Source organism: Stegostoma tigrinum, chromosome 10 (genome assembly GCF_030684315.1).
Source record: "Stegostoma tigrinum isolate sSteTig4 chromosome 10, sSteTig4.hap1, whole genome shotgun sequence".
Lineage (NCBI taxonomy): Eukaryota > Metazoa > Chordata > Chondrichthyes > Orectolobiformes > Stegostomatidae > Stegostoma > Stegostoma tigrinum.
The window spans coordinates 5,658,064-5,674,717 of NC_081363.1; positions in this window are offsets into that span (position 1 = coordinate 5,658,064).

The following is a 16,654-nucleotide window of genomic DNA, read 5'->3' on the forward strand; positions in this document are numbered from 1 at the left end:
TTTCATATTTAATGAGGAGAAAGCTTAATAATTAATGATTTGGCTGTCACTGAATAAATGGCAGGGAAATCTCTTGATGGTTCACAAAGTGCCATGTGTTTAGAAGACCAGGTATAGCATGATGTGTTCAAACTGACTGCATGGTGAGGTGTTTCTTGTGGTTAGAAAACACTCCGGAAGCTGCTTAGTGGCACTTAAATAAAAACCAGCCGACGGGTCTATCATCTACATTGTGATTCCGCAAAGTCTGTCTTTACACAGAATGTACCGCATAGAATTAGATCAACCCAGCCAAATGGTCTACACTTGTGTTTCTGGTCAGCATAAATCTTATCACAACCATCTTCAGTTTAACTTTTCAATATTTTATTCCTCGTGTACATATGAGCTTCCACTTAAATATATCTGTACTACTCACTATGATGACTCCACAAGTATGGGATCCCACATTCCCACCACTCTTTGGGTAAAGATGTTTCTCCTAAATTCCCAAAAGAATGTATTAGTAATGCTGTCTTACATATTTTCTAATCAATCCGTTCAGAGATGTTATTATGCACCTCTGGGGCAGGTAACACTTGAACCTAGGTTTTCATCCCTATATTGACCCACTATGGGACTCACGATGTGCTAGGGACTTCGATGGGGCAGAATTTGTAAGGATCATTCGGGAGACTTTCTTGACACAACGTACAAACAGGGAATGGGGTTATACTGGACCTGGTTTTGAGAAATGAGCCCAGCCGGGAGAGTGAAGTTTCAGTGGGGGAGCATTTCGGGAATAGTGACCATAACACTGTGAGTTCTAAGATACTCATGAATAGGCATAGCTGCAGTCCTCGAGTGAATGTACTAAATTAGGGGAAGGGGAACTATAGCAATATTCGGCAGGAACTGGGGAATTTTGATTAGAGGTGGCTGTTTGAGGGTAAATCTACATCGTACATGTGGGAGCATTTCAAATGGCAGTTGGTAAGAGTTCGGGAGCAACATGTTTCTGTGAGAACGAAGGGTGGGCTTGATCAGGATATGTGAGCCTTGGATGACCAGCAATATCATGACCTTGGACAAAAAGGAAAAGGAAGGATATGTGAGGCCTAGGAGGATGGGAACTGATGAAGCCCTTGAAGTATATAAGGAAAGTAGGAAAGGCAAGAGGATAACGGGGAAAGGGTTGGCTCACTCAAGGACAAAGGATGAAATTTGCGTGTGGAGCCAGAAGGAGTAGGTGGAGTCCTAAATTAATACTTTGTGTTGGTATTCACCAAAGAGAAGGAATTGATGGGGAATGATCACAGTGACGGGAGTGTCAAGTTTCTAAGCCAAGTTGCTATTGAAAAAGAAGAGGAGTTGTGTATCTTAAAAAGTATTAAGTTGGATAAGCCCCGGGTCCTGATGGGATCTGTCCCAAAATATTGAGGGAGGCAAGAGAACAAATTGCTGGAGCATTGACAAACATCTTTGTGTTCTCTTTGGCCACAGGTGGGGTCCAAGAGGACTGGAGGATAACCAATCTTGCCCCGGTGTTTTAGAAGGGTCGTAGGGATACTCCTAGAAATTACAAACCACAAGGATGTGGATGCTTTGGAGATGGTATGGAGGATTTCAGCTATGAAGAAAGGTTGGACAGACTGGGTTTGTTTTTGCTGGAATGCAGGAGACTGAGGGGCGACTTCAGAGAATTTTAAAAGATTGTGAATGGCATGGGTGGTGTGAAAAGTATGAGGCTTTTTCCAAAGATGGAAGGGTCGATTACTAGGTGGCACACATTCAAGGTGCGAGGGGAGAAGTTTAAATGAGATGTTTGAGGCATGTTTTTCTCACAAAGGCTGATGGGGGGCCTGGAACGGAACTGCCAGGGGAGGGAGTGGAGCAGATACAACAGCAGCGTTCAGGAAGCACCTGGACAAATACATGAAAGGGAAGGGAATAGAGGGATATGGATCCTGTAAGTGAGGGCAGTTTTAGTGAGGAAGGGAAAAATATGTCAGTACAGGCTTGGAGGGCCGAAGGGCCTGCCCTATGCTGCATTGTTCCTCGTTCATCACTTCGAGGTAGTGACACAAGTGCTGTAGCATAAGAACCCCTTGGTTGTGTCTGAGGTAACATGACACACCTCTAGAGCAGGTGCGACTTGAAATGAGGTCTTACATATTTTCTAATCAACCTGTTTGAAGCTGTTATTACTCACCTCTGGAACAGGCAGGACTTGAGCCTCGGGCTCCTGCTCAGAGGTAGGGATACTACCGATGTGTCTGAAGAGCCTGCTGACTAGATATGTTCTAATCAACCTGTTTAAGGATGTTATGATGCACCTCTGGAGCAGGTGGGGCTTGAAAACAGACCCCCAGGTCCAGAGGTACAGACACTGCCACTGCACCTGTCTGACTCTGTCTTATTTGTGGACTTTTCGGTATTTCCCCATCAAATCCCTTCGGAATTAAAAAGGTGTCAATCCGGCCGGAGGAACGCAGCCGAACCGAGGTGCTATTTAATTCTGGTCAGAGCCTCAGTTGAGTACATTGTCCTGTTTCAATCATTAAGGCACTAGAGATCTCGAGGCCCTGGAGGTTGTGCGGAGAAAGATCCCAAAGGCCGATGCCCAAGTCTGAGGAAAGATGGGAGACTATTGGAATCATCAGTCTGCAAGGAAATGCCCGAAAGATCTCTGCGATGTCTATGCTATGTTCTGGAAAGGTTGACTCAAAATATAGCTTCAAATGTGACTGTGACAGTATGAACCACAAGGAGACATAGATACAAACTTAACAAAGCCATGATCAAATGGTACAGCAGACTTACTGATGGATCAAGTGGCCCAATTCTGTGTCTATATCTTGGGCTCTTAAGGTGATGACTTCTGGACTGATATCTAGATCTGCTTCGTCATAAAATAATAAGCACTTAGAAGAAATGAAATCAAATGCCAGAGCAGTGAAAGTAAAAGCTCTGGAATCATTTCCTGACTGAATGCTACAATCTTGTCAACTGAATGAATGAAATTCGACTGAATGACCTTCCTGGTTGCAATCTTATATTATTTTGTTTTTTTTATTCATTAACAGGATGAGGGCATTGCTGGCCAGGCAGCATTTACAGTCCATCCCTAATTGCCCAGAGGGCAGTTAAGACTTAATCACATTGCTGTGGGTCTGGAGTCACATGCAGGCCAGACCAGGTAAGGATGGCAGTTTCCTTCCCCAAGGTACATTAGTGAACCAGAGGGTTTTTCCCCAACAATTGACAACAGATTCATGGACATCATTGGATTTTGAATTCCAGATATTTTTATTGAATTCAAATTTCACCATCTGCTGTGGTGGGATTCAAATCTGGGTCCTCAGAATGTTATCTGGGCCTCTGGTTTAACAACCCAGTGATGATGCCACTAGGCCATCGTCTCCCCTATCAGATAATGGGAAACTCCCTTGTCTTTGACCTAAACAGCTCTCTCCCTATCTCCCTCTGTCTCTCTCTGTCTCTGTCTCTGTCTCTCTCTCTCTCTCACAGCCCCAATCTATCTTAGTCTAAAACACAGAAAAGAGGGCCTCTTGTGGCATTGTGGTAGTGTCCTTACCTCTGGAGCACAGGCCTGGATTCAATTCCCATCTGCTCCAGAAGTATGTAATGACATCACCGGACTGAGCGATAATAGAAACTGCAGATGCTGGAGAATCTGAGATAGCAAGGTGTAGAGCTGGATAAACGCAGCAGGCCAAGCAGCATCATAGAAGCAGGAAAGCTGATGTTTCGGGCCTAGACCCTTCATCAGAAGGGTCATCATTTTCTGATGAAGGGTCTAGGCCCGAAATGTCAGCCTTTCTGCTCCTCTGATGTTGCTTGGCCTGCTGTGTTCATCCAGCTCTGCACCTTGTTACATCACTGGACTGGTTATTTTTTAAATAAAGCCCACAAAAGGGCAGTTCCCAGTGTGAATTGTGTTGCTTTCTCTCGAAATAATCACCCTATTGAGTGAGAATGCCAAAGAGAAGCAGTGCCTTATATTCTTGGAGTGATAGGATCTTTAATCAAGGCACTCAATAAATGTTGGATTTCTGTGGAGTAGCACTGACACAGTGGACAACAGACAAATTCAGCATCGAAAACTGTTTGGTGACAACAACAATTACCTGCATTCAATTAGTACCGAGACACTTGAATATGACATGCTTTGAGCTTGCTGATTAGACTGGTGATTACTAACTAGCTGCTAGTTTGCACTAAGTTTAGTGGCTGTATAGTTAGTAAAACTGACAAAAAGCTTCCTAAGGTCAGAAAGTCTTCGAAAAGTTACTGGTCGAGCTTATTGTCCCCTCATGACAGCGACAGCTCCAAAATGAACTGAATGTGTTCCGAAAGGGAGCTGGCAGGATCTGCACTCAGCCATAGTCTGTAAATTGGTGATTGGAACTAGAAAGGTCCTCACAGTAATGACAACAGTTCCTTAGAGTCAATGTGAAAAGATTTCTGTTTCTGCATTAACAGGCTGTGCTTTCCTTTGCTTTGACAGTTCTATTATAAGCTAATTCTCCACTGAGAAGATGTGGATACAAAGTCAAATTACGAGTAAATATAATGCACAGACACATGACAAACATTGTTAAAATTAGCTTGGCAGCATCTCAAGTGAGATAATTACAGCAAAGCATGGGAATAGTAACTGTCAGTAACTGCTGCCCACGATTTTGTGGTTATTCCACAAATTCAGTGAAGATTCAGTTATAGAGTTATAGAGGTCTACAGTATGAAAACTGGCCCTTCGGCCCAACTTGTACATGCTGCCTAGTTTTCACAATTTGAACAAATCCCATTTGCCTGTGTTTTGTTCATTTCAATCTGTATCTATCCCATCCATGTACCTGTCTAAATTCTTAAATGGCTGAAATTGTACTCGCCTCCACCATTATCTCTGACATTTGTAACCCTTTGTGTGAAAAAATTGTCCCTCTGGGCCCTTTTCCTATCCCCCCTCCCTTCACCTTAAAACTTTGCTGTCTATGGGGAAAAGCTGTTGGCAATCTACCTTATCATTGTCTCTTATAATTTTATAGATTTCTATAAGGCCACCCCTCAGTCTCCAATGCTCCAAGGCAAAATGTCCCAGCCCCTTCAACCTCCCCTTATAACTCAAACCTTCCAGTCTGGGTAGCATCCTAGTAAATCTTCTTTGCACTCTTTCTAGTTTAAAAATATCCTTTCTGGAGTAGGGTGGCCAGAATGTAATATACACAAGTGTGGCCTCACCAACGTCTCATACTGCTCTAAATTACAGTGTTGGGAAATTCATTCGACAAAGATCTAGTCTGTCCTTATATGGAAATGATTGGGGCACAGTAAGCTCCCACAAGCGATTATAATTTAATCAGAGAGTAGTAAGGGAATGGAACGCTTTGCCTGCAACGGTAATAGATTCGCCAACTTCAGGTACATTTAAGTCGTCATTGGATAAGCATATGGACGTACATGGAATAGTGTAGGTTAGATGGGCTTGAGATCGGTATGACAGGTCGGCACAACATCGAGGGCCGAAGGGCCTGTACTGTGCTGTAATGTTCTATGTTCTATAATGTATTGAAATGTTTCAGTGGTGTTGTTTGACAGATAAAGACTGGGCAGTGGCCTTCTCCCTCCTCTGCTTTTCTCCAAAAGATGTTTCAGGATCTTTAACCACTGCCTTGAGAGGGTAGATACTTTCTCAGGTTAATATCTTACCTGAGGGTCAGCGGTCTCTCAGTCCTACACAATGAATGTCAGCCTGGATTTTCAGCCCGATGACTCTTGTCATCAGTCTATTATAGGGCACTCTCCACACAAAGTCTCCTCCCATTAAATCTGCCTCATCTCAATCTTTCAATGTATCACTTGTCTCTCATAGACTCACTTTCAGTTCCGAGGAGGGGCCACTCAACCATTAACTCTAATTAATCTGCCCACATGCTGGCAGGCCTGCTGAGTTTTTCCAGCAATTCCTTGTTTTTGTTTTCGTTCACCTTTGGTTTTCTGCCCAAAGGCAAGTCAGACCCTTAGCGCCCTGTGACCTCTGGTGTGGCTAGGGTAGGGAGGTAAGTGCTAGCTCAACCAGAATGGGGGCCAACCCCATTCTATTCGCACCAATCTGGCCCACACCAGCTACCATCCTGGCCAACTGAAGCAACCAAATGTACAAGGAATCCAAGTTGCCATGGTAACATACAATTTTCCAAACTTATCATAGCTTGGAGTTATGGATGGTAATGATAGGCCTCTCGTCTAATTTCTGTAATGTGACTGTTAAGGAATCTCTCCCATGTAGTTACATTGGTGTGTGTTGAGAGATTTGCAGGTTAATACTCAGTCTATTTAGCTGAATTATTAACACTCTTCCCATGGTCATCAAGCCCTAGAGTGGGACTTGAACCCAAAGCATCCCTGAGCCACAAGATTCTCACCAACACAACCCGATTCCTTTGAAAACCAGGTAAGCTGTTTGCCTCTTGCGGTAACAAGCTCCACAATCTAATCACTCTCGGAGTAAATATATTTTATTTCCCAATTGGGCTTGTTAGGAAATAAAAACCAAAGGAACGCGGATGCTGAAAATCAGGAGCAAAAACAGAAGTTGCTGGAAAAGCTCAGCAGGTCTGGCAGCAGCAGCGAAGGAAAAAACAGGGTTAATCTTTCGGGTCTGGTGACCCTTCCTCAGAACTCCTGAGGAAGTTCCAGAAGGTGTTACTGGACCTGAAATGTTTTCCAGCAGCTTTGTATTTGCTAGAACATAAGAACATAAGAACTAGGAGCAGGGATAGGCCGTTCGCCTCTTCGAGGCTGTTCCACCATTCAATAAGATCATGGCTGATCTTTTCGTGGACTCAGATCCACTTACCCACGCTCTCACCTTTATAATTCCTTTATTGTTCAAAAAAAATCTACCTTAGCTTTAAAAATGTTTACTGACGTAGTGTCTACTACTTCACTGGGCAAGGAATTCCACAGATTAACAACCCTCTGGGTGAAGAAATTCCTTCTCAATTCAGCCCTAAATCTGCTCCCTCTAACCTTGAGGCTATGCCCTCTTGTCCTAGCTTCACCTGCCAGTGGGAGCATCCCCTCTACTTCTATCTTTATCTATTCCCTTCATAATTTTATATGTTTCTATAAGACCCCACCTCAATCTTCGGAATTCCAATGAATATAATCCCAACCTACTCAGTCTCTCCTCATAAACCAAACCCCTCAAATCAACCTAGTGAAATAACTTCGTCTCTAATTTTGATTTCTGTCAAATGGGATCTTTTTCTCCACGTTGTCACTGTCAATCCATTCAGAATTTTAAAGATGCCGAGCAAACCATTTTCCTTCATGCAGGATGTATTTGCTGCTGAAATAGGCAATTTCTTCCTTGCAGTATTTGCATCATTGGTCATTCCTTCTCAGTGATCACACCTACGGAGTTGTATGCACAGCTTCAAAACTGCGTCAGCAGATTATTTTCATTAAATTCACTTGTGGAGCATGAGCGTTGCTGGCTGGATTAGCATTTATTGCCCTTATTTGTCCTTGAGGAGGTGTTGGTGAGTTACTGCAGTTCACCTGCTGTGCTCGACCACAGTACAATTAGAAAGGGAATGCCAGGATTTTGACATTGAAGGAATGAGGATACCTATCCAAGTCAGGATAGCAATTTGTGCCGAAGTAAATAAATGTGTTAACTGACCATGCTGATTGGATTTTATTCTCTCCTGAACCCTCGGTGATTGCATCATTGGTAAAATCAAGGAAATTCCAGAACAGCTCTGAGGAAAGGTCTCCGGACCCGAAAAGTTAACTCTGTTTTCTCCTTCACAGATGGTGCCAGACCTGCTGAGCTTTTCCAGCAACTTTGTTTTTGTTCAACATGTTGTGTTGTTCAGTTCCACTCATTGAGTGAGTTTCTGGTTTGGTATGATCTCTGTCACAGTCACTGATGATTCATCCTTGAAAAATAAGGAAGTGGAATATTATGCCTCATCCAAGTCAAGACAGCACCAGTCATAGCCGACCAAGCTGTCTTACACACTGGGTTATATCAGGTATATATTTGTCATTTGGTTCCAGTGGGGTCTGTTGTTCATTGACTCTGGGTACAATCTCACAAAGCCTCAGGTGGTATGGTCTATGGTGAGATATTTGGGAGAATTACATGGCAAGTTCAGCAAAGCCTTTTTCAATATCATCAGCGGCTCATTCCATTTTCCAAAAAGTTCCTGATGTTGAGACTACATCCTGGTTAGGGAGCAGTGAGGGGTCTACTGATGGGGTTGTTACTGTTGTCATTAACTGCAAGCCTTACCTCATTATCATACAGCTTCTGATCATGTTACGGAGTAGATAGGAACTAGACACTGACAATCTCCGATCTGAATGTCAGAGTGAGGATCTGGAGAGTCCAGTTTGACGCTTGCTCCTCTCGACTTCCAATTTGGCCACCACCATCCCGGGACAGCCTCCCAGGGCAGTTGTGTGTATCCGGTTTTGCCAGATGCTGGCATCTGACAGCCTCTCCACACAGCCTCGGAAGATCGCTGATGCATTTGCATCTCAAAGCTGCATATTGAAACGCACCAGCAACTATCATCTCTCTCTCTCACACACACACACACACACACACACACGCACACACACACACACACACACACACACACAGACACAGACACACACACACACACTCACACACACACACACACACACTCACACACACACACACTCACACCCACACACACACGCACACATACACAGACACAGGATCCTGTGGCCAGCTCACTGCTCAGAACCAGGCTGCAGCTCAGGACAGCTCACAGACTGATAGAAAATAGGAACAGAAGTAGGCCACTCAGAAGAAGAGTCACCGGACCCAAAAACGTTAACACCGCTTTCTCTCCACAGATGCTGCCAGACCTGCTGAGTTTTTCCAGCAATTTCTCATTTTGATCCAAATCAGTAGCCTGCTCCTGCTCTTCCGTCACTTCCTTTGCTCACTTTAGCCCTAAGTACTATGACCAACTCCTTCTTGAAATCATACTATGTTTGGCCTTGACTGCATTCTGTCATAGCAAATCCCACAGGCTCAATACAGTTTTGGTGAAGACATAGCTCCTCATCTCAGTCTTAAATGGTTTACCCCATATTCTTAGACTGTGACCCTTGATTACGGTCAGGGGATGGAAAGGGAACCGGCAGGCTGTGCAGGGATCCCCTGTGGCCATTCCCCTCAACAATAAGTATACCGTTTTGGATACTGTTGGGGAGGATGACTTACCAGGGGAAAGCAGTGGGGCACAGGTCTCTGGCACAGAGTCTGTCCCTGCTGCTCAGAAGGGAAGGGGGAAGAGGAGCAGAGCATTAGTCATTGGGGACTCCATAGTTAGGGGGACAGATAGGAGGTTCTGTGGGACGAGAGACACTCATGGTTGGTGTGTTGCCTCCCAGGTGCCAGGGTGCGTGATGTCTCTGATCGTGTTTTTGGGATCCTTGAGGGGGAGGGGGAGCAGCCCCAAGTCATGGTCCACATTGGCACCAACAACATAGGTAGGAAGAGAGATGGGGATTTAAGGCAGAAATTCAGGGAGCTAGGATGGAAGCTGAGAGCTCGGACGAACAGAGTTGTTGTCTCTGGTTTGTTGCCCGTGCCACATGCTAGTGAGGCAAGGAATAGGGAGAGAGAGGAATTGAACACGTGGCTACAGGGATGGTGCAGGAGGGAGGGTATTGGATTCTTGGATAATTGGGGCTCTTTCTGGGGTAGGTGGGACCTCTACAAGCAAGATGGTCTTCACCTGAACCAGAGGGGTACCGATATCCTGGGGGGGAAATTTGCTAAGGCTATTCGGGTGGGTTTAAACTAATTCAGCAGGGGGATGGGCACCAAAATTGTAGTTCGAGTATAGAAAAGGTTGAGAATAGGGTGGTCCAAAATAAAGTTTCAGGGACGCAAGATGGCACCGGCAAGCAAGAAGTTGGTTTGAAGTGTGTCTACTTCAATGCCAGGGCCATCCGGAATAAGGTGCGTGAACTTGCAGCATGGGTTAGTACCTGGGACTTCGATGTTGTGGCCATTTCGGAGACATGGATAGAGCAGGGACAGGAATGGTTGTTGCAGGTTCCACGATTTAGATGTTTAAGTAAGAACAGAGAAGATTGTAAAAGGGGCGGAGGTGTGGCATTGTTGGTCAAGGACAGTATTACAGTTGCAGAAAGGATGTTTGGGGACTTGTCAACTGAGGTCGTATGGGCTGAGGTTAGAAACAGGAAAGGAGAAGTCACCCTGTTGGGAGTTTTCCATAGGCTTCCAAATAGTTCCAGAGATGTAGAGGAAAGGATAGCAAAGATTATCCTCGATAGGAGTGAGAGAGACAGGGTAGTTGTCATGGGGGACTTCAACTTTCCAAATATTGACTGGGAACACTATAATTCCAGCACTATAGATGGGTCAGTTTTTGCCCAGTGTGTGCAGGAGGGCTTCCTGACACAGTATGTAGACAGGCCAACAAGGGGCGAAGCCACATTAAATTTGGTACTGGGTAATGAGCCCGGCCAGGTGTTAGATTTGGAAGTAGGTGAGCACTTTGGTGATAGCGATCACAATTCTGTTATGTTTACTTTAGTGATGGAATGGGATAGGTGTATACCACTGGGCAAGCGTTATAGCTGGGGGAAAGGCAATTACAATGAGATAGGCAAGATTTAGGGAGCATAGAATGGGGAAGGAAACTGCAGGGGATGGGCACATTAGAAATGTGGAGCTTATTCAAGGAAAAGCTCCTGTGTGTCCTAGATAAGGGTGTACCTGTCAGGCAGGGAGGAAGCTGTAGAGTGCGGGAGCCATGGTTTACGAAGGAGGTGGAATCTCTGGTCAAGAGGAAGAAGAAGGCTTATGTTAGGATGAGATGTGAAGGCTCAATTAGGGCACTTGAGGGCTACGAGGTAGCCAGGAAAGACCTAAAGAGAGAGCTCAGTAGAGCCAGGAGGAGACATGAGAAGTTGTTGGTGGATAGGATCAGGGTAAACTCTAAGGCTTTCTATAGGTAATTAAGGAATAAAAGAATGACGAAAGTAAGATTAGGCCCAATCAAGGATGGTAGTGGTAAGTTGTGTGTGGAGCCAGATGAGATAGGGGAAGCGCTAAATGAATATTTTTCAACAGTATTCACTCAAGAAAACAACAATGTTGTTGAGGAGAATACTGAGATACAGGCTACTAGACTAGGTGGGATTGAGGTTCACAAGGAAGAGGTATTAGAAATCCTTCAGAGGGTGAAGATAGATCAGTCCCCTGGGCCAGATGGGATTTATCCTAGGATCCTCTGGGAAGCCAGGGAGGAGATTGCCAAGCCTTTGGCATTGATCTTTAACTCGTCATTGTCAACAGGAATAGTGCCAGATGACTGCAGGATAGCAAATGTGGTTCCCCTGTTCAAGAAGGGGAGTAGAGACAACCCTGGTATTTATAGACCAGTGAGCCTTACCTCAGTTGTTGGTAAAGTGTTGGAAAAGGTTATAAGGGATAGGATTTATAATCATCTAGAAAAGAATAAATTGATTAGGGATAGTCAGCACGGTTTTGTGAAGGGAAGGTTGTGCCTCACAAACCTTATTGAGTTCTTTGAGAAGGCGACCAAACAGGTAGATGAGAGTAAACCGGTTGATGTGGTGTATATGGATTTCAGCAAGGCGTTCGATAAGGTTCCCCACAATAGGCTATTGTACAAAATGCGGAGGAATGGAATTGTGGGAGATATAGCAGTTTGGATCGGAAATTGACTTGCTGAAAGAAGACAGAGGGTGGTAGTTGATGGGAAATGTTCATCCTGGAGACCAGTTACTAGTGGTGTACCGCAAGGGTCGGTGTTGGGTCCACTGCTGTTTGTCATTTTTATAAATGACCTGGATGAGGGCATAGAAGGATGGGTTAGTAAATTTGCAGACGACACTAACGTCGGTGGAGTTGTGGATAGTGACGAAGGATGCTGTAGGTTGCAGAGAGACATAGATAAGCTGCAGAGCTGGGCTGAGAGGTGGCAAATAGAGTTTAATGCGGACAAGTGTGAGGTGATGCACTTTGGTAGGAGTAACCGGAATGCAAAGTACTGGGCTAATGGTAAGATTCTTCGTAGTGTAGATGAGCAGAGAGATCTTGGTGTCCATGTACACAGATCCTTGAAAGTTGTCAATCAGGTTGACAGGGCTGTTAAGAAGGCATACAGTGTTTTAGCTTGTATTAATAGAGGGATTGAGTTCCGGAACCAAGAGGTTATGGTGAAGCTGTACAAAACTCTGGTGCGGCCGCATTTGGAGTATTGTGTACAGTTCTGGTCACCGCATTATGAGAAGGATGTGGAAGCTTTGGAAAGGGTGCAGAGGAGATTTATGAGGATGTTGCCTGGTATGGAGGGAAGGTCTTACGAGGAAAGGCTGAGGGACTTGAGGCTGTTTTCATTAGAGAGAAGAAGGTTGAGAGGTGACTTAATTGAAACATATAAAATAATCAGAGGGTTAGATAGGGTGGATAGGGAGAGCCTTTTTCCTAGGATGGTGATGGCGAGCACGAGGGGGCATAGCTTTAAATTGCGGGCTGAAAGATGTTGGACAGATGTGAGAGGTAGTTTCTTTACTCAGAGAGTAGTAAGGGAATGGAACGCTTTGCCTGCAACGGCAGTAGATTCGCCAACTTTAGGTACATTTAAGTCATCATTGGATAAGCATATGGACGTACATGGAATAGTGTAGGTTAGATGGGCTTGAGATCGGTATGACAGGTCGGCACAACATCGAGGGCCGAAGGGCCTGTAGTGTGCTGTAATGTTCTATGTTGGTTCTAATTCCCTGGTTATCAGGAATATCTTTCCTGCATCTACGTTGTCTAGTCTTTAGGCTTAATAGATTTCTATGAGATCTCCCCTAATTCTTCTGAACTCCAGCGAATTTAATCCTAACCAATTCAACCTCTTCTGATATTTTAATCCTGTCATCCCAGGAATCAGTCTGATTTCTTCGTGCTCACACACAGAGAGTCTACCTGGATGCCTGCAGCATCTCTTCCTTATACAGATCTTTACTTTTTGCATTCTGCGCCCTCAGCCAGAGCCAAAAGGCTCATGGCCTGGTGTACTGCCATTTTCTTTAGATACAACACCAGGAGGCTTGTGGTGATTGTTAACAGCCAGTAGTCAAGGGGATGAATACTTCCACTCTGGCACATTGCTACCACCGCTAGCAACATGCGCCAGGCCCATACTTAGGTGTGCTGTAAGCAAACGGCACGATTGCAAACTCTTAGGGGAGCAGTCTTCAGTGATATCCATCAGGCAGGAGTCACAGCAAAGTAACACGTCTGCAGCTCCCCATTTCAGTCCAGGCTCTTGGGTTCCATCCGACTTCCAATCAGGGCATTTAGTTAAGGGAGGGTGTATAACCTTGTCAGTCCTGGGGAGTGGGTCACAGTCAGCAGTTAGGGGCAGGTGTTGAATGCTGGTCCACACAGAGATGCGCTGAATCCATGAATGAATAAAAAGTACTGTGCCTCAATGCTGCCCCTGGGTCTGCAGCTGGGCTGGAGGGAGTCCACCTGACCATTGGTGTTGGAGATTTGGTGAGCTAACCTGAGGGACATTCTGTGTCTAGAGGGTCTAAACTTATCAAATGTGCCCTTGTGAGAGGTAGATACATCCTCCTTGTCCTGCACTGTCAAAGGTTTGAGGACGGCCGGGGACAGGAAGGTGGAGGTCGAATCTATGACTCCTTTGGAGATTGCTGATGACATTGACGCGGTACCTCCTGTGGCTGGGATGTCCCCCCGGTACCATCCCTACAGTGAGCTTAAGCTGTCCTGCCCGCTTGTCACCTTACCATTGGGGCTGGAGGCTAATGACTGAGGCATATCCATCAGATTCTGAACTTGCTGGAACTCAAACAGAAATTAACAGAGAAACTCAGGAGATCTTGCAGCATTTGGAGGAATAAAAGCAGAGTTAACATTTCGAGTTTGGTGACTCTTCATCAGAACTGTGAGCAGCTAGGAAAAAGTGGCATTTATGGAAGCATAGAAACATAGAAGATAGGAGCATAAGGAGGCTACTCGGCCCTTCGAGCCTGCTCTGCCATTCTTCATGATCATGGCTGATTGTCGAACTCAATAGCCTAACCCTGCCTTCTCCCCATAACTTTTGATCCCTTTTGCCCAAAGTCACCCGAAGACAAAGTGGGGGATAGGGTGAGTGAGAGAGGTCGAGATGGAAGGCAGAGAGAGAGAGAGAGAGAGAGAGAGAGAGAAACGTGAACGGGGTAGGAGATAATGGACGGCAGGCCAAGACAGAAGAAAGGTGAATACGTGATAATAAGAGCTAAGAGTAGAGCTAAGGTTTTAAGTACACTCAATGACTTGGCTCCACAGCCCTCTGCAGCAGTAATTCACACTGCCCTCATGCTGAAGAAATTCCTCCTCATTTCTGTTCTAAAAAATCAACCCTTCACTGTGAGGCTGTGCCCTCAGGTCCTAGTTTCTCCTACTTGTGGAAACACCTTCTGCCATCTACTCTATCCAGACCGCTAAGTGTTCTGTAAATTCCAATCAGATTTCCCCTGCGTCCTATTGAACTCCATTGGGTACAGGATCAACCGCACCTCACGTGACCAGCCCTTCAACCCCTGGGGGTCATTCTTGTAAAACTCCTCTGGACGACCTCCAAAGCCAGCACATCCTTCCTTAGATACAGGGCCCAAATCTGCTCTCAATATTGCAAATGTGGTCAGACCGGGGCCTTGTACAGCCTCAGCAATAGCTATCTGCTCCTTTCCTAGCTCCTGATGGAGCACGCCCAGACTCAAAACGTTAACTCCGCTTCCTCTCCACAGATGCTGCCGTACCTGCAGAGTTTCTCCAGCAATTTCAGTTCTCTAGCACCTACTGCTCTTTGTTGTATTATGTGGGGGGCAGCCACTGGCCTATCCATGGCGACAGGCAGCTAGTCACATGCCTGGTGCAATAGTGGTGTTGCTGCATTCCTGGTGTTGCTATACTACCCTGGCCACTGCTCCCACTAATGAGGCTGCTGCTCTGATAATAAAATGTGAGGCTGGATGAACACAGCAGGCCAAGCAGCATCTCAGGAGCTCCTGAGATGCTGCTTGGCCTGCTGTGTTCATCCAGCCTCACATTTTATTATCTTGGAATTCTCCAGCATCTGCAGTTCCCATTATTTCTGCTGCTCTGATGTCTGTTTGTGTGAAGTCACAAATAGCTGGTCTCTGCCAGTGTGTCAGTGTCAGTGAGATGTAACATTTCTTTCCCCGCCAACCGTGGAGACCAGACGGCGAAGTGCTCACGAGCAGCTTATGTAGCTGTAGTACTGAGCGAGCTGATGGCATTTGAGCTGGTGAAGGGTACAGACAGCTGTCTTGTTCCTCTGAGGGATATGTAGCTTGCTCCTCAGCAGCATTGGATGGAATGTGTTTTAGTGACTCCATTGTGCCCAGAAGGCCAATGATTTCGAGTATGAAAGCTGGTTTCTAATATCCGTACATGGGGAAATGGGCCGCATCATGGATCGGGTCAGCATTTATTACCCATCTCTAATTGCCCTTCAGAAAATGTTGAGCTGCCTTCCTGAACTGCTACAGTCCATGTTGTAAAGGCACATAATCCAAGAACAGTGAAGGAACAGGGATATAGTTCCATATTATGATGTTGGTCCAACTGCAAAGCTTAAATCTAATCCATGAGTACTGGCATTACTTAGCTCTGTCTACCACTAATGTTGCTTGGCATGCAGGTTACCTTCTGTGTAGTTTCACCACGTTGATACCTCATTTTTAGCTATGCCTGGATCTGCTTCTGGAATGTCTTCCTGCACTCTCCATTGAACCAGGATAGATCTCCTGGCTTGATTGTAATAGTAGAATGGTGGATATGCCAGACCATAACGTTAGATATGCTGGTTAAGAACGATTCTGCTGCTGATGATGATACACAGCATATTAATTTTGAATTGCTTGATGTGTTTGAAGTCTATCCCATTTAGCACGGTGCAGTGCAGCATCACAGGATGGAGGGTATTCACATTGTGAAGACAGAACTTTGACTTTATAACCAGTTGCATCTGCCCCAGGCACACTGGTCAGGACGAAGATAGACACATCATTGTCGCTTGTTGGTTCCCTCACCACCTGCTGCTGACCCCAGTCTAGCAGCTCTGTCCTTTAGGACCCGACCAGCTCGATCAGTAATACTGCTGCTGAGCCACTCCAGGTGGTGGACATTGAAATCCCCCACCCAGAGTATATTTTGTGCCCTGACCACCCTCAGCAATAGACAATAGGTGCAGGAGTAGGCCATTCGGTCCTTTGAGCCAGCACCACCGTTCATTATGATCATGGCTGATCATCCACAATCAGTATCCTGTTCCTGCCTTATCCCCATAACCCTAACACTTCCTCTAAGTGTTGTTTGATACTGATTCATCAGCTGAGGGAGGACAGTATGTGGTAATCAGCAGGAGGTTTCTTTGCCCATGTTTAACCTGAAGACATGGGACTTTATGGGGTCCCTGAGCAACACCCCTCCCGACTGTATCCCACTGTGCTGACCCCTCTGCTGGGTCTGTCCTGCCAGTGGGGCAGGGATGGTGATGGTGGTGTCTGGGAT